General features: G+C 47.6%; 1 protein-coding gene and 1 non-coding gene across 10 annotated transcripts in view; both read left to right on the top strand.

Annotated features, from left to right (window-relative positions):
- The window catches only part of CAPRIN1 (cell cycle associated protein 1), a 568,063-nt gene that overhangs the window by 532,055 nt on the left and 13,708 nt on the right, over nt 1–22,300 (top strand). The window lies entirely within an intron of this gene.
- LOC144826763 (U12 minor spliceosomal RNA) lies at nt 17,830–17,977 on the top strand. Its single transcript, XR_013609933.1, has one exon. It is a non-coding gene; the product is annotated as a U12 minor spliceosomal RNA (small nuclear RNA).

Raw genomic sequence — 22,300 nt, 5'->3', positions numbered from 1 at the left:
GCAGTCAGGGACCGATGTGCCCTGCTGCAGCAAGTGCCGTAGGAAGCCGACCCTCCAGCTGACGCACTGAGAGAAGCTGTACTTTCTCCTGCCGAGAAAAACAGCTCCAGTGTTTCCAGGCTACCCTTGCGGGTTGCTGGAAAATCGAGTCCTGAGAGAGATACAAGACCTCCTACATTCTAAAACCAAGGTACGAAGATGATTAGACCCTAAGAGAATTCTTGGAATAGATTCTTGGCAAATAATACTGAAACTAAGCTACACCTCACTTACTACTTCCCTTGTACTAGACCTAGGTTAGGTACACCGGGGTAGGCGTATTTTAGTAGCACCAGTTGAGTACTTTTAGTCATTATTTATCACTGTATGTATTTTAGGTATCTTATGGCTTAGAAACTAAATCATGCTTTTACAGTACTATTTTATAATACTCTTCGTATTATATGCTCTGTACTTTTCAGCAAGTATTACGATTGCAGCAGTTCATTTCTTATGCTTGAGAAAGAAGACTGTTCAATAAATACCTTTTTATTGAAAACACCCATCTCTCTATTTCTCTGCACCTCTGGTGAAACGAAGCATTCACAATTGTCTGAGTGAAATAACTATCTATTGTTTCCGCGACTCTAGAGATATATTTCTTATTCTTGGGAATCAAAGTTGTCATGTTTTGAGCAGTTGTCAGAAACTAATTCCTTCTTGTTTATTCGCGAAAGTTTCTAGTGACCTCGGAGCTAGCTGGCACACACACAATTAAGTTTAGTATATTCGGTTGAGACCTAGTTAACTTCAGTCCTACGTCTAAACTACAGGATACACTATTCCAATCCGCAGAGCCTATTGGGAATATAGGAACTACACTACAGGGGGAACAATTGTACAGCTTGTAGGGAAAGAATACTGGTTCTGGGAAACTGGTTAGCAAGGACTCAGTACTCTTCAAAGTTGCAACACAAAGTGTGTGTGTTGGGGAGGGGGTAGTGGGAGAATGCAACAAAAACCTAATTTCATACACCCTTTGATGGGATTCACCTATTTGGTGGAAAAAAGCTGATTCTGCTTTTGAACACTTTAAAGACCGCAGGACTACTTCTAACACTCTAGGCCTTTCCCTACCACCCTTCTAGTCAAGGTCAGCTTCCTGCCCAGCCTACCGTCTGCCCTAACTGCCAGACCACTTTAGCGTGCCTTCGCAGGGACACAGCCACCTGGTGAGAGGCAAGATCCTCTGATTCCTACTAGGCTACCAAGCAATCACATCAGACATGTGGAACATATAGATGGTCTACAAGTGTTGCCTTGCACTTTCTCTCTTCGCTGCCGCACCTTCCAGTGCCCCCTCAGCGTCAGACAGAGGAGCATCTTTCCATTTTGCAGCAGGTAGTGTAAGCCCTTTTGACAAAAGGTGCTATTTAGAGGCGCTGGTGCCAGAAGTAGGGTGTACTTTCTGGTGCCAAGGAAAAATGAAGGTATTCTTCCTTTTCTAGACCTGCGCCCTCTCAACTGCTTCCACTTGAAGCAGAAATTCAAGATGTTCACTCTGGCATAGTTTTTGATTGCCCCGACCCTGGAGTGAGGATGGTAGTATTGGACCTGCATTTCCATATTCACTTCCTGCCGGCCCATTGGTGCTACCTGCGGCACGGGGTGGGGTAGGACCATTTTCAGTATGCTGTGTTCTCATTTGATCTCACCAGTACCTTTAGGGTATCATGAATGTGATGGTGGCAGCTCACGTTTAGAGGATAAGGGTCCCAGTATTTCCCTAGCTCAACAACTGATTGTTGTAGGTGTGATCGCCGCAGTCAGTAGTCAGCCACCTCCAGGCTGCAGGGACCCCCGTCATTGTTGGAATTCACAGTCTATGTGCCAAAGTGTCACTTCAATCCTCCTCAGACGCTCCTCTTCCTCAGGAAATTAAGGCTCTGGTTCCAATCGTGCAGCCTCTGCCCTGGATTTGAGAGTGGTGATCTCTGAGGCTGCTGGCACTGATGGCATCCTGCATCATGCTGGCCGAGCACGCCAGGTGGCATATACAAACTCAGCAGTGGGATCTGAAGTCCTAGTAGGCCCAACATCAAGGTGACCTTTTCTCCGATCACATTCTCATTTTAGAGGAGACTGTGAATGATATGCAGTGGTGGTTGCTGTACCGCGATTGTGTCAGTGGCTGACCCTTCTCTGTTCTCCATCCAGAGCTGACAGTGGTTACAGATGAGTAGATTCTGGGTTGGGGCGGCCAACTGAGAGAGGTAGAGATCAGAGGCTTTTGGTCTCCAGCCGAGTCCCAGCTCCACAACAATATTCTGGAGGTGAGAGCCATCCACTTGGCCGTGAAAGACTTTCTGTCCATCAAGGGGAGGCTAGTACAGGTGCTCACAGACAGGTCGAACGTGCTCACTTATGACCTTGAATATCTGATAGAGACATTTAGCCGCAGATATGTTACCCTTGAATTTGCCAGGCGTCAGACTGGATCCAGATGATTCTTCTTTGAGAAATACTCCTGTGTGCTGGTACGATACATTGGTTGGCTCCATGTGACGTTGGCAGCATTTGCACCGTAGTGACATATGCGTCACTTACATAGCACCATCCCAGTGCACTGACGTCAGTTCTTTTCTTTCTGTGGCAGTTGCATAGTTATGGGTAATCTTTCAGCCTTCTTACAGTTGCCAGATCAGCCCTCATTGTTTAAGTCACTAGTTGTGATGCAATTTTTGAAAGTGGTTCAACGTTTCCTCCCTTTATGCCCTAATGAGATCAATCTGGTCTTGACGTATCTGATGTGCACTCTTGTCTAGCTGCTACCCACGGTCCTCTACATCTCCTTAGCGTCCAGACTGTTTCTCAACACTCTCGGTACGTTATTTGAGTGAACTTCAGGCTTTTTGTGTCCATCCACCATACACTTCCTTCTTCCGAGACAAACTGGTACTGCAAACTCTGGCATCCTTCCTGCCGAAAGATGTAACGCTGTTCCACGTCGAGCAAACCATCATCCTGCTAGCGTTTTATGCTCAGACTCGCCCTTCTTATGAGAAGAAACTCCAACGCTGGGACCCCAAAAAGTTTCTACACTGGTAATACTGTGTGTACATTCAGCTCTTTATGTAGTTTTCTGTAACAAAAAAGGGCGTACAACCATCTCCCACTGGATCGTGCTGTGCATTAAAAACAGCCTCTGGATGGACTGCGTGGCCTATTCCACCTGGACCCCAGCTGCTACCCCTGCATTGTCACACTCAGTCCCTCTCCTAGACATTTGCCAGGCGGCTTTGTGGGCGTTAATGAAGCACTATTGCCTGGACAGTCAGGTTCGCCAACAAGGGCATTTTGAGCTCAAATCGTGCTGGACTTTCTAGTATGAGTCCATTCACAGAGTCGCTTCCGAATAGGTAATGCTTTGGTGTCGTCTCAAAAGGTGACGAATCTGCGGCTAGATGTTTCTATTGGCAGTACAAGTTACTGGCCTTTGGTAACTCTCTGCTAGAGGGACTAGCCGCAGATTTCTCATTGATCTTCCCTGTTCTGTCATTAAACTATCCATTAATAAGATACCAAGTCTAGGAATCTGTATATTATCTACCAATTTGCTTTTGGGGATCCACGTCTGGGGCACAGACAGTCTCAAAAGTAACTGACAGCGTCCACGAGTAGAACCTATATAGGACTGCACGTCATTTCTGGTGTGGAATGGCGTCAGTGAGGAGCCACAAGGCACCATCTTCTGACACGCAGCGGTACTGCTGAAAAGCTTACAAATCTATTCTGACACCTGGGGTATATTCAAATGGTTAGGGATCTGCAGCTAGTCTCTACCAGAAAGAGCAATACTGTAGGTTAGTAACTTGTTCTTCTGTGCTGTAATTACAGTACAGGTACCCTATACTAAAGGTGGCAAATGTATTTTTGATTTTGAGAAGGCAATCGAAATGTGTAGGAGAAGAGTAGACTTACCTTAGACTTCAGGTGAGGTACAGCAGCAAACCAACACCAATCTGCTATGCAAAACAGTAGGAACATAGTTATTTTGTGATTCTCTACATAGTTGAAAATGGTACTGAAGTATCAAGTTGGGAATTCATGCAACAGTTTTCAGTTATTCAGTTAACAGAACGCCCATAGAATGTCATCTTACCTACTTATACTTCCGAAGCCCCCGAGCTGGTCTACTGGGTCCCTCAGCTCTTCAACGTCCACATGGCACGTTTCGGTAAGATTGTGCAAAGGTATCAACATCACATCATTTGCCGACGAGACAGAACTAATCTTCCTATCCAAGGACAATACCAACACCCAAGCATTTTTCATTGACTGTATGTCAGAAGTCACTATGTGGATGAAGTCGAACTGCCCCAAACTCAACTCTGATAAGACTTAAGTAGTGCTCTTCAGTAAAGACACAACTCCATTGTCCTCTGCCTGGTGGCCATCAGAACTTGGTCCCACCCTAACCCCTACCAGCCAAGCCAGGAACCTGGGGATTGTGGTCCAGAACAATCTACCAGAAGTTACCTCAAGATCCTCAGGTTTCCTTTGCACACCTGCTGAACAATCACCCATGGAAAAGTACTAGTTTGGATTCAGTCCATTAGAGGATCATTGAATTGTCCTTATAAGCTTCTTTAAATCATTTCAAAAAGCTATTTGTGAAAACAAATTCCCTTGAAGGCACTCTTTACCCTTCCATATATTTTCACCCAAGCCCTCAAGGGTATATTGGGTTGCTCACTGATATAAACCCGAACAATCACCCAAGCACTCATCACCAGCAAGCTAGACTGCAGAAATGTACTCTACGCAGGAATACTTGCCTAACTCACCACGTGCTCCCGACCATAAACAATTCAGCAGCTATACACACATACATCCTCCCTCTACTTTCTGACATCTCCCCCCAGCTAAGAAACCTACATTGGTTCCCCATACACAAATGGACATGCAAAGCCCTATACAATTTAGGCCCCACTTACCTGAACAACCGGATTTGTTTCCACACCCCCATCAGATACCTCCTCTCAGCATACCACTCGCTCTCCACTGTCACCTGCATCCAAAGAGCCAGAGCTGCCGGTAAAGCGTTCTTATACCTGGCTCCTAAAGACTGTAACATACTCCCCTTTTCACACTAGGGTCAGCAGCTTTGTGCTAAAGAGCAGGAAGAAACTGAAAACGTGTCTCTTCACTGAAGACCTGAAAAGGAGGCAAACAACCCCAAGTTCTCTTCAGCGCTAGGACACCCTCCCAAGTGAGATCTGCGTTTTACAAGTACACATAACCTAACTCGACAAAATTGAATTCAATAGCTACTGACTGGTCAGAGGGAATTGGAACAGAGGATGCCTGCAGCAGGGTGCCAAGCAAGTCTGTCAGGATTAAACCTTTCTTCTGTAATATTTCCAAGTTCATTAAATGACCCTTGAAAATGAGGGTGAAATTGACAAAAACTGAAGGAAGACATTTGGTGGGGAAAGAATCTAGTTTGAAGACTGCTACTTCATTAATAAGTGTTGAGTTGTAGTCCGAGGTTAGCTATTCTCAGCTCGACAGCTTTCCAACACCTGATTCCCACAACATTTAGCATCATTTCATAACCATAAGACATCAGCATTACAATACCTTGAGCAGCATGGCGACTATACTCACAACTCAAGAATACGCCACAGCATTATACACGGGCATGACTTACTATACTTCTCACAGAGCTGCTGTTATATAAGTAAGGGGTACAAAAGGGGATGATGGACGGAGCATTTGAGCAAATCAAACACTCACCCCCAGTCAACTGATCTGGGTTTAATCCATCACCATTCTTTAGCTCACTCAGCCACCCCAGTTCAGACATGGCCATATGCAAATCAGTCTGACCCTGTGCCTCATGGGAACAGTCCAGCTCGAACTACCAAGCCATGTCTTCCCTGGACCGGAAACATGCATCCTGGGACCGGTTTCGGATTCATAATCCTCATCAGCCAGGCTATCTTGAATCCAGTGGCCAAGTGAGCAAGGGACTCACGTCTGAGCATACCTTGCCACACTTAGGGCGAACAAAGCGATACAAAAGGGGATGATGGACGGAGCGTTTGAGGGAAGGCATGGCTTGGCAGTTCGGGCTGGACTGTTCCCATGAGGGACAGGGTCAGACTGATTTGCATATGGCCATGTCTTAACTGGGGTGGCAGAGTGGGCTAAAGAACGGTGATGGATGCAACCCAGATCTTTTGACTGGGTGTGAGTGTTTGATTGGTTCAGATGCTCCGTCCATCACCACCCCCTTTTGTACCGCTTTGGCCACCATAAGTGTGGCAGGGTATGCTCAGACGTGAGTCCCTTGCTCACTTTGCCACTGGATTCAAGCAAGCCGGGCTGAAGACGGCTGTAATGCCAGAAACCAGTCCTCGGAAGCTTGTTTCCGGTCCAGGGAAGGCATGGCTTGGCAGTTCGGGCTCGACTGTTCCCATGAGGCACAGGGTCAGACTGATTTGCATATGGCCATGTCTGAACTGGGGTGGCAGATTGGGCTAAAGAACGGTGATGGATCCAACCCAGATCTTTTGACAGGTGTAAGTGTTTGATTGGTTCAGATGCTCCGTCCATCACCACTCCCTTTTGTACCGTTATATAAGTAAGGGTCATTGTACAATGAGCTATGCCTCCTGTTTATAAGCAGATACATTTATATGTGGCAAAAACTATGTATTACACCACATATTTGTAACTCAGTCAGCATTGCTGCTTTTATGTACATATAGGTGGATATATATAGAAGGTTCTGCCTGCCACTAATAACTGCAATAAATTATATGTATATAATTATGTATGTATAAGTTAATTACAGTTATTTGAAATCATAAACAGAGATATGTACAGCAGACAGGTGTAAATATTGCTACTCCAATGTACATATTTATATAGAGGGTTTAAACAAGCAAACATTACTTTATCAATCGTGTAACTATAACAAATGTACAAATAGATGTGGACAGCAGACCGTGTAAATATTGCTGCTCCAATGTACATATTTATAAAGAGGGTTTAATCAAGAAAAGACAACTTTATCAATTGTGAGACTTTATGTATGTATAAATTATTTACATTCTGCTGTAACAAAAAAACTTCTGTCCCTCCAATACCTCCTCTCTCTCATCCCAAACCTTTGACTATGAACTTCCAATCAAATTTTCACTCCTTTTTTAGCCATACTACCCAACTAACAAGCACACACGACTATTACTTACAAAATGAACCACTTCCCCTTTTCAAATCCATTCTTATTATTCCGTGCCTACTATAAACTCCGCTTTTCAAATCTATTTCTATCCTTCTATCCCTATCTCAGACTCTAATAAACACACTTGCAATCAAGAGCACAAACCTAGCACACCAAATGCACAAGAGATCAACAAAATCTACTAACTGCTTATCTTGGTTTTAAAAGTAGCATGATACTCACTGCCTCACCACGTGTCGTAAGTGCTACGTAAATGCACATAATGTAACATACTGTTACAATATTCAAACCATCTCTGAGCACGTCGCTCCTCTTATAACTACAGTAGACTCCATTGTCGTGGCTTTGCCGGGTGGAGCGTTGGCTGATGCATGTGTCCCCTTGAGTTGGTGGTCAAGACAACATCTTGGATTTGAAAAAAAGCCTTGAGGGTGCCTAATTAAATACATTTCCCTCGACAGCAGTGTCTTGTCAGTTCCCCTAGATTAGGCACTGTTCTGGTTTTGTCACTGATTGTCCAAAAGACTTTATTTTCAGATGGTTTTATGGTATATGATCTCAGCTGATGTTGATTCCGTTGTAGGATTTCTGTTTTTACCTAGAGGACAACTCCAAATTACTGCAAGGTAATTCATGCCTATGGACTACCATTATGGTAGAGCCCAGAGGTACACATCGATTGAGTTGTTGATTCCAGGTCATACAAATGTCTTTAAGAATTTAAACTGATCAGCAGAAGGTGAAGAATGTTTTTTATAATGTCAAGTCAAGTCATAACATTTGTATAGCGCACTACATACCCAGAGGGTTTCAAGGCGCTTAGGAAGGGGAGGAGGATTACTTGTCAAATATCCACGTTTTAAGCTGCTTTCTGAACGCTAGGTGGTTCTGGGTGAGGCGAAGGTAAACGGGGAGTGAGTTCCATGTTTTAGCAGCCAGGTATGAAAAGGATCTGCCTCCCATGGTGGTCTTGTTGATGCGAGGTACAGTGGCGAGGGCTTGGTTGGAAGAACGTAGTTGGCGGGAGGGGGTGTAGAAGGACAATCGTGAGTTGAGGCAATCTGGTCCGATGTCGTAGAGTGATTTGTGTGCGTGGGTAAGCAGTCGGAAAGTGATCCTCTTATTGACGGGTAGCCAGTGGAGGTCTTTAAGGTGACCAGAGATGTGTTCGTTGCGTGGGATGTCTAATATGAGCCTGGCTGAGGCGTTTTGGATTCGTTGGAGTTTCTTCTGGAGTTTTGCGGTAGTGCCCGCGTAGAGGGTGTTTCCGTAGTCCAGTCGGCTCGTGACCAGAGCGTGGGTGACTGTTTTCCTTGTTTCGGAGGGGATCCAGCGAAATGTTTTTCTGAGCATGCGAAGAATGTTGAAGCAGGAAGAGGATACGGCGCTGACTTGTCTGTTCATTGAGAGTGAAGAATCCAGGATGACGCCAAGGTTCCGTGCGTGGTCTGTCGGAATGGGTGCTTTTCCGAGGGCTTCCGGCCACCAAGAGTCGTCCCATGCGGAGGGGGAGGTACCTAGGATGAGGACTTCTGTTTTATCTGAGTTCAGTTTCAGACGGCTGAGTTTCATCCATTCAGCAACTTCTTTCATTCCTTCGTGTAGGTTAGTTTTGGCGGTGCTGGGGTCATTGGTGAGAGAAAGGATCAGTTGAGTGTCGTCCGCGTAAGAGATGATGTTGAGGTTGTGTTGGCGTGCGATGGCCGCGAGGGGGCTCATGTATACGTTGAAGAGGGTGGGACTGAGTGATGATCCTTGAGGTACGCCGCAGATGACTTCAGAGGCCTCGGACTTGAATGGAGGAGGGCGGACTCTCTGGGTTCTTCCGGTGAGGAACGAGGTGATCTATTCAAGTGCTTTTCCTTGGATTCCGATGTTATTGAGGCGTTGTAACAGGGTGCTGTGACAAACTGTGTCGAATGCTGCAGAGAGGTCGAGGAGGATGAGGGCGACTGTGTCTCCATTGTCCAGTAGAGTTCGAATGTCGTCTGTTGCTGCGATGAGGGCGGTCTCAGTGCTGTGTTTTGCTCGGAAGCCAGATTGTGAGGGGTCGAGGGATTTGTTGGCTTCGAGGAAGGCGGCGAGCTGGTTGTTGACGGCTTTCTCGATGACTTTGGCCGGGAATGGAAGAAGCGAGATGGGGCGGTAATTTTTGAGTTCGGTGGGGTCCGCTGTTGGTTTTTTCAGAAGGGCGGTGAGTTCAGCGTGTTTCCAGTCTTCTGGGAAGGTGGCGGAGTTGAAGGAGCAGTTGATGACGTCTCGGAGGTGCGGTGCTATGACGGAGTCTGCTTTGTTGAAGATGTGGTGAGGGCATGGGTCTGTGGGGGATCCTGAGTGGATGGAATTCATCAGGCAGATGGTGTCCTCAGTGGAGATTGGGTTCCAGGTGTTAAGGGTGTTTACGGGGGGAAGATGGTCAGCAGATGGTAGGGTGGGTTGGTTTCCGGGTTGGTTGTCAAAGCTGTTGTGGATGTCTGCAATCTTGTTGTGGAAGAAAGAGGCTAGGGAGTCGCAGAGGGTTTGAGGGGGGGTGATGTCGTTGGAGTTGGCCGAGGGATTGGAAAATTCCTTGACGATGTTGAAAAGTTCCTTGCTGTTGTGGGCGTTGTTGTCAAGTCGATCCTTGAATGCTGTTTTCTTGGCTTTTCGGGTCAGTTGATGGTGAGTGCGGGTGGAGTTTTTGAAGGCGTCCTTGGTGCTGGTGGTTGGGTCTTTTTTCCAGGCCTTTTCAAGGGAGCGGCAGAGTTTCTTGGACTTCTTGAGATCATCGCTGAACCATGAGGCTTTCTTGCTGCCAGGTTTGCTTTGACGTTTTTTCAGTGGAGCTAAGGTGTCAGCGGTGTTGGATAACCATAGGGTGAGGTTGGCGGCGGCTTCGTTGGCGTTAGAAGAGAGGGCTGGGGAGTTTCGAAGGAGCGATGCGGAGATTTGGTCCGTGGTGATTTTGTTCCAGTTTCTTTGCAGGGTAGGTTGGGAGTGGTTGATGGATTTCGGCTTGTTGTAGGTGAAGTGAACGCAGCTGTGGTCAGTCCAGAGGAGATCCGTAGTGTGGCTGAAGGAGACATGATTGCTGGATGTGAAGATGGGGTCGAGTGTGTGACCTGCGATGTGGGTGGGGGAAGTGACTAGTTGTTTAAGTCCGAGGTTGGCGAGGTTGTCCAAGAGGGTGGTGGTGTTGCGGTCGTTGTTCTTTTCAAGGTGAAAGTTGAGGTCTCCCAGAAGGATGTAGTCTTTGGAGGGGAGCGCGTGTGGAGTGATGAAGTCCGTGATGTCTTCACTGAATTTTGCGCGGGGTCCTGGTGGTCTGTAGAGGAGAGTGCCTCTGAGTGTGGTTTTGGGGTCGATGTGGATCTGGAAGTGAAGGTGTTCGGAGTTGGCGAGGTTGGCGTCGGAGCTGGTTGAGATGCGGATAGATTTTTTATGGACGATAGCGATTCCTCCTCCTGTGTGGCTGGTGCGGTCTTTGCGGGTGATCTTATAGTCTTCAGGGATGGCAATGGTGATGTCTGGTGCGGAGGAAGCATTCATCCATGTTTCTGTAAGGAAGGCGATGTCCGGAGAAATGGTGTCTAGTAGATTCCATAGGTCAATGGCGTGTCTGTGGACTGATCGGGTGTTGAGAAGGATGCATTGTAGGTGATTGGGGTCGGGGATCTGTGGTGTGGTCGTAGCGGAGATGTTGACGGTGCCGATGAATTTGCAGGAGTAGCAAGAGAAAGGTCCATGGGTGTGTCCAGGAGCGGCTTGGACGCAGTTGGGGGCGCGACCGGGGTCAAGGGCTAGGAGGGTGGCGGCATCGTAGGTAATGCGGGAGGGCTGGGCAGCGCGAGGGACAGGGGGTCTGGCACTGGGCGCGGTCCAGGCGCGGACGGGCGTAGACGGGCTTACCTTTGGCGCACCTTCGGCGCGGATTGGGCGCGGTCGCTGCGCGTAGACGCTGCGCGCGGGAACTCCTGTCATATATGGATGGGGGGGGGAGGGGCGAGGTCGGCTCAGCTGGGAGGCGGGGCGCGTTTACAAAGAGCAGCACAACAACAAACAAAATGGCAGCGGAGCGCTGGGGGCTAACGCGCTACCACTGACAAAGTTACACAGGTACAATGTAGTGCTATCTAAACAGAGCAAAAGCGGCGCTTTTAAAATTAGCAAAATGAAAAGCGGCAGGCGAGGCAGAATGCAGGCAATGAGAGCACAACGATACCAATAGCAGGGGAGCGACCACTCGGCTCGAGAGCTGAGAGCGAGTCACAGCGCTAAGTGGGGTTGGAGCGCTGGAAGTAGTCTGTGGGAGGTCGGCTCAGCTGGGAGGCGGGGCGCGTTTACATAGAGCAGCACAACAACAAACAAAATGGCAGCGGAGCGCTGGGGGCTAACGCGCTACCACTGACAAAGTTACACAGGTACAATGTAGTGCTATCTAAACAGAGCAAAAGCGGCGCCTTTAAAATTAGCAAAATGAAAAGCGGCAGGCGAGGCAGAATGCAGGCAATGAGAGCACAACGATACCAATAGCAGGGGAGCGACCACTCGGCTCGAGAGCTGAGAGCGAGTCACCTCTTTTTTGAAAGTGATAAGCTGATTTGACCCCTGCTTGAACATGGGAAAAAAATAGATAGCTCTGATAGATACATCTAGCCTCAGATTCCTCACCTATGAATTATCCCCAGGCGCCAGACTGGATCCTGTTTTTTTTTTTCTTCAGTACCTCTGCGCGTCAATAGAGGGCATCGATGGACTCCATAGCGGAGACGTCCACAGGAAGTGACGTCATCAGAGTCCATATAAGCCCTCCTCTGACATCAGTTTTCTTTTTTTCTGCACCTCGGACACTGATCCGGAATACAGTTCCTCAGGCCGTTTTTTGGCCTATTTCGTAGTTTTTATCAGCAGAACAGTGTGTCTTTTTCTAATGTCCTCGAGGTTCAAACCCTTTGGGTGTTGTGAACGTCAGATGTCGGCCACAGACCCTCATAATATTTGTATGTGGTGCCTTGGCGAGCACCATGATGCTGAGGAGTGTGACTTCTGTGGAACGTCGCATGAAGTTCTTGGTGGTACGGTTGTCGCAAGTTCCACATCATTTGCGGTCTTATTCTCATTCTAGAGAACGCTCGTTAGCCCGCTCCTGAAGTTCTACCAGTGAGCGTACATCGACAGGCAAGTTGCGACGTAAGCGGTCAAAGTTGCAGCATTCCCCTACTGCGCTGCATTCGCGCAGTCTCTAATGCCCCTCCCCGTCCTCCGGTTGAGGAGTTGAGCCGAGAGTCTACCTCGCATCTCCCAGTATTCCCTGAAGTCTGAGCAACTCCGTACCAGATGCAGGAATATTATTCCTCCCATCATGCCATCTTTGGGTCTCCACCTCCCTCTGGTGCACTTTGCAGTCCCAAAGAGGTGAGTGGCGCCTTGACTGAATCCATGCCTACGGGGGCTCCCTTGACTTCAGTTAGGCTCTCTGGATCCGTAGTAGTATCCATGTTGGATCATTGCACAACTCTTCAGGCTTCCCATCTGCGACGCCAGTGTCCGATCAGCCTCTCCGTTGTCACTGGCGTCAATTGGCGCTACTTCCTCTCTCCAAGTCAGGACGGCACCACCACATCAAAGCCGGACGGTGTCGGGGGCAGTACCAGTGGTGCAGTACATCTCGAACATCTTTCGTCCTTCTTCTGAGGAGCACCCTATAGTTTTTCCTCCAGGAGTACAAGTTTTTGATGGAGAAGAAGAAATAGGGTTTATTTACCCCATGACTGATACTGTCCAGCCTCCTCTGGAGGTCAGTTAGCTAACTAAGCTGGGTGAGGCTTGTAGCCTTGACTCCTCACCATCCTCTGGCCTTTTTTCTTCACCTGGCCTTGATTCAGAGGTAAGCTCTGCCTTTGCTGAGCTTCTTAGGAGGCCAACTGTTGTTCTGTAGCTGCAGCCCCCTGCTATGGAGGTGGCCATCGATCCATTAATTGGTGTGCCTCAGGAGGGCCAAACGGGGGTTGAGCCTGTGCTCTCCTACAGTGAAGCTCTATATGACATTTTGTTGGGATCTTGGGCTAAGCCCGCTACATCATCCTGCCCACGGGGACCTGGCCTGCCTACTTCGGCAGCTTACTCCATGCAGCTTTGCGGTACAGGCTTGTAGGAAAGTGGCTCTACATATGCTGGACCAAAGTAGGGTACAGTATGTATAGAGTCCCCAGAGGTTTGGCAGTGGCTAAAGTTATATATTACCTTACTCTCTAAAGTGGTAGCTTGGCCGAGCAGTAAGGCAGTATCAGGGGGTTATGTAAAGCATTTGTTGTACACAGTCAGCAAATTGTCTCAGACACTCAAGAACTGTACTCTAGGCCTATTGTTTTGTATCAAAAGATATAGTTGTTTTATTTTAGAACCAACAAAGTATCAAAATATACTTTCTCAGGATGAGTTACTTTGTAGATTACATTTCTAACCACAGGACTTGATCCTAGATTCAGTCCCGGGACATGAGCTGCAAACAGTTCAGTAAAAGTGGTTTGGTTACAGTAGTGAATTTTAAGGAATATTATTGTATTTTAAAAGTTGACACTCAGAAACTTTTTCAGTTTACATTACCAATGTGATCCTACGGAAGGAAATTCAATTTGCAGGTAAAGTAGGCTCACGTTACTTTTGTAATCCAGTACTGTACTCCTAGGTTCAGCACTGGGCCCGCTATCTAAAACAGGTAAGTAATTATGTTTTGGTAGTCGGTACGATTTTTAAAGAATATTTGTAGTTTGCAAAAATCGACACTTGGAAGAAATTTCACAGAAAAACTGTCAATGGTTTCCTATGGACGAAAATTCAGGTTACTGGTAAGTACGGTTAGAATTATTTTTTAGGGTTGGTGCTGGGCTAAAAGGTGCAGCAATGAGGTCTCTCCTGCTAACAGGTGAGTAAATTCGTTGTTCGGCTGATTTTAGGTGAATATTTTAAAGTTCCAAAACTACACACACAGAAGAATTTCCAAGGGAAACCAGTCAATGTTAGCCTATGGAAGAAAAGTGAGTTATCGGCTTTTAGGTAAGAACTCGACTGGCAGATTTAAGGTACTGGGCATAGACTCAGGGGTCTCCCAGGGTCAGGTAGGTACAGTTGGTACACCTTCAGCGTCACACGGGCAGCCGGGTGCATAGGTAGTTAGGCCCAATGTTATCCAATGAGAGACAGGGGGCCTTCGGTTGGTGGCTGCTGGCTAGTAGGCCATGCGGCTGTGGGAGCTGGCTCCTGGTCACTTTCTCAGGGCAAATGGGGAAGTAGGATAGGACAAAGGTTGCACTGCCAGGGGCACTCGGGCGGCTGGTTGCAGGGTGCTTTTGAGCCTTCGGGCGCTTAAGGTTATACAATGGAGATCTTAAAAGGGGAACATAGGTTGTAGGCTCAGGGAAGGAGGATCTTCTGGAGCGACCAACATTTCGAGGGGTAAGTTGGGATCTTGTAGGGTAGGTAGGCACCCGGAGTTGGGCATAGAATGCCGGGGGCGCCAGGTGCAGGGGTGTCTTTGGACGTCGGGAAATCTTACCCTCTGCTGGTTACGGTTGGAGGGGTCCCTGGATCTGAGTCTGCAGGCATCATCTGGGTCATCGAGGAGGGTCCTTGGGCACTGCATTCCAGGTCAGAATCGCCGGGGGGGGGGGGGCATCCGCAGGGACTTTATCCATTCGGGCACAGGCCGGGCTCGGCGGGTGCAGAGTGGGCTGGATTCGGGTCCTGGCTGGCACCAGGGGTGTTGCTGTTTGAGCAGAGCCACTGCTCGTGGGAGTCCCAGTCCCTAAGAGGGTCAAGGCAGGCAGGGGTTCATAAAGTTGCTGGCCGCAGGAGACGCCTGGATTTAGCAGGAGCAGGTTCAAGGATCGACAGGCCTGTAGGGCTGGGGCCAAGTCAGTTGGTGTCATCCTCTTGTTAGCAGCTGCACGGCAGGTCTCCTTCTTCTTGGTCTTCTTTCTTGTTTCGAAATCGGGATCTGAGGAAGGAAGGTACAGGGTGCCCCTAAATACTACAATTAGGGGCGTATTAGGGGCGTTACAGGTAGGGGAAGGGCAGAGAACAATAGGTCCCTGTCCTGGGGTGAGTACACGCCCTATCCTGCTCCTCTCCAGTGGGAGGGGGCAGGAGCCTATCTCTAGTTGGGCAGGGTTCCCCATCCTCAAGATGGCCAGGGCCCGGAGTTGTGCTTCACCTTGCCTCTACCACCTGCGGGTGGAATTGGCACAGGCTGGCACACTCCCTTTCCTCACGTAGGTTTTCCCGCCAGAGTAGGGGTCAGAACTGGTTGGGGCCAGTTGCTGAGTACAGCAGGTGGGCTGGAGAAGCTCACAAAGGCGGTATGCCTTTGTAGCTACCCCCTGTCTATCCTGGGGATGGAGGCCAAGCACCTCGCCCAGGAAGTGCATTGTTGCAGGCCCAGGAAAGCGGGTGCTCTCCACCCAGAGGTCCAGCAATCAGTCTGCTGTGGGGCAGCCTCTCAGGAAGACTTGGATTGTAGGTTAGGTATCAGGGGGCATCTCTAAGATGCCCTCTGCAGTACATTTTACATTAAATCCCACACTGTCATCAGTGTGGGTATAATGTGCTGAGAAGTTTGATATCAAACTTGTCAGTCTTTAGTGTAGCCATTATGGTAGTGTGAAGTACGTAATGACCACCTCCCAGCACCATATACTCTTAATGGCATCACTGCACTTACAGTGCCCAGGAATGGCCCTGGGTACTGTAGGGGCACAGGGCTCATGCACCTGCGCCCACACCACTGGCATAGGGCACCCAGCTACAGGGGTGACTGATGTATGCCAGGGCAGTGGATGTGTGGGCATGGCACACAGGGATGTGTGCCATGTGGACTCTTTGTGTAGTTCTGCACCAGGCCACTCAGTCTGCAAAGGGAGTGTGTGGGTGTCAGGGTGCAGGGTCCCTAAGGGTGGCACAATAAGTGCTGCAGCCCTTAAGGGTCTTCTCTGGTCCCAATGCCACCATTTACCAGGGTCTGACATGTGGCCAGTGGTGCCAATTGGGTTTCAGCTTTAATGCAGTTTTAGGGAAGCAACACCGACCCTGGGCACCTGATTGGCAGGAGCCCACGGCATACTCAGTCAAAGCACATCAGCAATTCAGCAAAAATTGGGAGCATACCAATGAAAGAAAGATAGCACTTTCTTACAAGGCTGCTACATCCTCTCCTGACATCAGCGCCCTTCCTAACCTCCCTCTGGACAGGGAATCTAGGATTCTTGATACTTTTGGTCCGCAAATGTTTTCTGCTACCAATTTAACCTTGCGGTCACTTAATCCAGCTTGTCTTCTGAGCCGGTATTCTTACGTGTTGTGGGATTCGGGCTCGCACCTGCTCCTCTCTCTTCCGGATGAGATCTGGAACAATCTTACCCAGTTACTCCATGATGGCCAACAACCAGCTAAATTGCTGTCTCGATGTGGCATGGATACCACAGATTCGGTCGGGCGAGCCATGGCTCTTTCAGTGGCATTCCGTCATTGTGCCTGGCTACGCAACTCTGTTTTTTCAGAGGTTGTTCAATACACCTTGGTGAACATGTCTTTCGATGGTGTACATCTGCTCGGTGCTCACGCTGATTCCGTCTTACAGCTTTTTGGGACAGACGGGTGGTGCTCCTTTCCTCTGCACAAATTGTTTTTTATTACATCCTAAACTGTCAATTACAGGCAATGGTACCCGTTATTTGGGACGCATATTATTTTGTGGCCCTATTGGGTTTCAATGCCTGTTGATGCAAGGTTGTACTTTTTTTCTGAAGATGGTATTTTCTACCCAAGGTCTGATTTTCTATAGAGACTTTATCTTGCATTATATGGATGCCATGTCCCCTGTCCTACAGGGACCATCATCTGTATGCCTTATAGGCATTCCTATATATGTTTCTGGCACTTTAGTACCCCTTATAGGGGACTTCAAAGTATGTGTTTTTGGTAAGATAGTGCAAGGGCCCCCTGTTTTGTTGGGTACATTTCACTTCACTCTATCCGGTTTCCTTTCTTTCCTAGCAGTCATAGGGGAAGGGGTATAGTCTTTGGCCGGCGGCACATTGTCCTCAATTCCTTTTCAGTGTTCCCTTGTAGGTTCTTTTTCGGGGTGTTAGCGCTTCTTTTTGGTGCTAGCTACTGCTATGCATTGGCAAGAAGAGCTCCTGCCACTTCTTTCGCTCAGGGTTCCTTGTGGAAGTACCTGGTCTGTATCTTGGCTATGGGTGGATTACTCTTCTGACCCTTTCTTTCCTGTACCACTGCCTTTGCCGTCTTTAATCTGCTTTTACTGTGTGTGCAGCTGTTATTTTATTTTCGCTTATGGGAACTGCTTTCTATGACACTTCAGATACCAACCAAAACATTTAGGTACTGTACTGGCTGTTCTTCAGCTATCTCCTTCTACACTCATTCATGGTTCATGGCTGGTATTCAACTTACGCTTCTTCTTGAACATGTGTTTCTTGATCACCATCTCTCATAGTTTTGGTTTGTAAAGAGGTTTAGTGATCCTTTCGTTTCTTTTCCTGAGAGTTTCTATCAATCCTCACAGGTTGTGATAAGGTTACAACCCTTGAGGGTTCGGTAAGCTTTAACTAATGAGTAAGGACAATAACAATCTTGGGTGAAGCCAAGATCTTCACTCATAAAATGTGAGAGGATTTTTTTAATAGGTACAGGTCGCCCCTTGGAAAATGGAGATTCATTTCGATTGTTGATTTTTTTCTCTTCCTTTTTTTCTTTTGGAAGATATGGGGTCTTTTCTCCTCCATAGTCGTGGTATAATAAAGGCTTTTTGTTCTGCGTCTATTTGTATATGTGTCTATATTGCAAGTCATTCTATCCTGACTTTCTTAGGAGGGCATACGTGTATGCTAACGTCGCTGCGCCTTTCCTTGTGTCCTAGTGGGACCTTCACTTGGTCATTGATTATGCAATTGCTTACCCTTACTCCTGTGTGGTTTCCACGTTAGATAGTCTTAGAGGGCTTACTTCTTTCTCAAAGTGTTTTCTCTAACCATGCGTGGTCTATGCCAATACTTGTTGTTATTGTTTTACTGTGCTTTTTTCGTAGCATGGATTAGTGTTTTCTACATTGTGGATGTGTTCTGAGACCTCCCCCCACACTCCTTGCTTCTGCATATCTATGGGCAGGTTTGGCTCACATGCTTGTTTCTACGGCAAGGAGATCTGGCTCAGTGGGATTGGCTGTTGTCCCTGGCCTCCAGCCCCATCCATTCATGGTCATACGACATAGCCCCCTCGGGGGCTATGTAGTATTATGATTATATGACGTGTCCTTTTCTAGCACTTCTTTATTCCACTGTCATGGGTGTCATTTCCCCATGCTTTTCCATGATTACAGATTTCAGTTTCCTATGGGTTTCCCACAATCCTTCTGGTGGAATGTATTTTTTTCCTCACCTACATTCCTAGACAACCCCGTCACTTTGTCTCCTATAACAGACTGGCTAGTCCTATTCAGCGTTCTTTAGTGGGATCAGTTTGCAGACCCTGCTCCAACTTGGGTCTCAAATTTAGAGGTGAGGAATGCTCGGGTAGCTGTCTCTGTCAGATGAACACGTTACTAACCTTGAGTAACGCCTTATCTGGTAGAGACAGAACCTAGCTGCAGATTCCTTACTGACCATTCATCCTCCTTGCTCTGTGAATTAGTTTATCCTTTTGTCTCCCAGATCACTTCCTGAGCACTCTCATGCCTCTCATTAGGTCTGAAAATAAAAAAAGAAATCTTTTGACAAAAAGATGATTCTTTTTGGGCACACTGTTTCCATAACCAGTTTCTAAAAGTGGCTCCGTGTATTTAGCACGAAAAATAGTCACGACTGAAACGGACGTCATCACGTCAGGGGAGGGCTTATATGTACTCTGTCAATGTCACTTCCGTTGGACAACCGCTACAGAGCTGCTCAACGCCCTCTACTGATGTGCATAGGTACTTCTGCAAAAATAATTTCCAGATCTACTCTGGCGCCTGGGAATAATTCAAAGGTACGGAATCTGTGGCTAGCTCCTGTCTTTCCCAGATAACGTGTAACTGAAGGTATTAGATAAGGTACCCAGTTTATGGGCGTCCTGAACAGGTGATGGAACCGGTTTCAGACCCTGATGCTAATTTAATTCACCATTAGACTTTATGCGGTTATTCTTTACTGCATGGGCGGAGTACGTGCCACAATTGTAGGATCAATCAGTAGCTGAGTCTTATCTGACTAGCCATCACTTATACATCTTCTAGGATACACAAGAGGGCAATGCAAAGAGTGTGTACTACAGGTCTGTATATTAATCTAGAGAGAGTGGTAAGTATCTAACACCAATATAGTATTATTATTTTTTCCGGAGTTTTATATAGCTCAAACTTTACCCGTAGGTATAGGTATCAGAGCACTTTACATAGCACCATTTGTGTTACATGAGGACGCATTCCTCTTTTTTTGTTAGGCTCAGGGAGATTAAATGATTTGCCCAGACTCACAGGATGTTCTTAATCATTTCCGAGAATCGAACCCGGCCCCCAATTCGAGGTCGACCGCCCTAGCCATTAGGCCAACTATTCTCTCCCTCTGCTTTGATGGGGGCAGTTTGAAACCCATATGGAAGAAATCACTGTCAGATTCTTTCAACAATGAAAATGTGATGGTGAAGAGATCTTGCCAGCATGCCATAATTTCTTAGGAGTAATGAAACGTGTAGATAATTTAGCAGCATGAGCCGCTGCCAAGACGAAATCACACGTTCGTGTAGACCTATTTTCGTGTCTCTACAATCACATTCCTCCAGGGGCCCACCTTGGCGTCTCAATTTTCTTTGTGCGTCGCGAACAATTCCTGCTCGTTAATATATGCATGAGACTCAACTTGCAGTGAGCCAAAAATGATCTTGGCTTCTAACAGGCTATATTCTGAAGGGTCAAATAAGGAAGCCTGATGAGATGCCACTGTGTGCAGGTGCTACCAATTTATAGAATTGGGTCTATTGCAGGTCAGATTTGGTTTGGATGCCTTGAAACTATTTTACGATTCAGAAAAGGGGGTGGTGATGAACAGAGTGTCTGAATTAAGCAGACCACTCTTACCCAGTCCAAAGATCAGGGCTTGATCCATCACCGTTATTTAGCTCACTGCCCCATCCCAGCTCAGAACCTGGCTATATGCAAATTAGTCTGTCCCTGGCCCAGTGCATCATGGGAACAGGGCAGACCAAACTACCAAGCCAATTCTTCACCAGAAAGGAGACAAGCTTCCGGGGACCGGTTTCTGGCATTTCAGCCGTCGTCGGCCCGGCTTGCTTGAATCCTGATGGAGCAGTGAGCAAGGGACTCATGTCTGAGTATACCCTGCCACACCTATAGTGGCCAAAAACGATTCAGAAAAGGGGGTGGTGATGAACAGAGTGTCTGAATTAAGCAGACCACTCTTACCCAGTCCAAAGATCAGGGCTTGATCCATCACCGTTATTTAGCTCACTGCCCCATCCCAGCTCAGAACCTGGCTATATGCAAATTAGTCTGTCCCTGGTCCAGTGTATCATGGGAACAGGGCAGACCAAACTACCAAGCCAATTCTTCACCAGAAAGGAGACAAGCTTCCGGGGACCGGTTTCTGGCATTTCAGCCGTCGTCGGCCCGGCTTGCTTGAATCCTGATGGAGCAGTGAGCAAGGGACTCATGTCTGAGTATACCCTGCCACACCTATAGTGGCCAAAAACGATTCAGAAAAGGGGGTGGTGATGAACGGTGTTGGATCTAGCCCTGATCTCTTGACTGGGTGAGAGTATTCTGCTTAATTCAGAAACTCTGTCCATCACCACCCCTTGTTGTTAAATATTTTGTCCACCCTAAGCGTGGAAGGGTATACTCAGATGTGAGTCCCTTGCTCATTGCACCATCAGGATTCAAGCAAGCGGGCCGACGACGCCTGAAATGGCAGAAACCGGTCCCCGGAAGCTTGTTTCCTTCCCAGCGTAAGAATTGGCTTGGTAGTTTGGTTTGCCCTGTTCCCATCATGCACTGGGACAGGAACAGACTAATTTGCATATAGCCAGGTTCTGAACTGGGATGGTGCAGTGAGCTAAAAAACGGTGTTGGATCTAGCCCTGATCTCTTGACTGGGTGAGAGTATTCTGCTTAATTCAGAAACTCTGTCCATCACCACCCCTTGTTGTTAAATATTTTGTCCACCCTAAGCGTGGAAGGGTATACTCAGATGTGAGTCCCTTGCTCATTGCACCATCAGGATTCAAGCAAGCCGGGCCGACGACGCCTGAAATGGCAGAAACCGGTCCCCGGAAGCTTGTTTCCTTCCCAGTGTAAGAATTGGCTTGGTAGTTTGGTTTGCCCTGTTCCCATCATGCACTGGGACAGGAACAGACTAATTTGCATATAGCCTGGTTCTGAACTGGGATGGTGCAGTGAGCTAAAAAACGGTGTTGGATCTAGCCCTGATCTCTTGACTGGGTGAGAGTATTCTGCTAAATTCAGAAACTCTGTCCATCACCACCCCTTGTTGTTAAATATTTTGTCCACCCTAAGCGTGGAAGGGTATACTCAGATGTGAGTCCCTTGCTCATTGCACCATCAGGATTCAAGCAAGCCGGGCCGACGACGCCTGAAATGGCAGAAACCGGTCCCCGGAAGCTTGTTTCCTTCCCAGTGTAAGAATAGGCTTGGTAGTTTGGTTTGCCCTGTTCCCATCATGCACTGGGACAGGAACAGACTTATTTGCATATAGCCAGGTTCTGAACTGGGATGGTGCAGTGAGCTAAAAAACGGTGTTGGATCTAGCCCTGATCTCTTGACTGGGTGAGAGTATTCTGCTTAATTCAGAAACTCTGTCCATCACCACCCCTTGTTGAAACTATTTTACTCGCTTCCTTGCCAGACGTCTCCTCACGTAGAAATCCCAAAAAGGTCCCAGCCCCTGAAAGCAGACCATACAACACTGTGCAGAAGCCATGTGCCATGCTATAATGGCATCTCAAGAGTGGGTATTTTATCCCATTCCACCCAGCATACTACAGAACACCAATACAGAA

The sequence above is a fragment of the Lissotriton helveticus genome, chromosome 3_2 (genome assembly GCF_964261635.1).
Source record: "Lissotriton helveticus chromosome 3_2, aLisHel1.1, whole genome shotgun sequence".
NCBI lineage: Eukaryota > Metazoa > Chordata > Amphibia > Caudata > Salamandridae > Lissotriton > Lissotriton helveticus.
The sequence above is the reverse complement of the archived record's forward strand: the minus strand, read 5'-3'. Positions and strand labels throughout refer to the sequence as shown.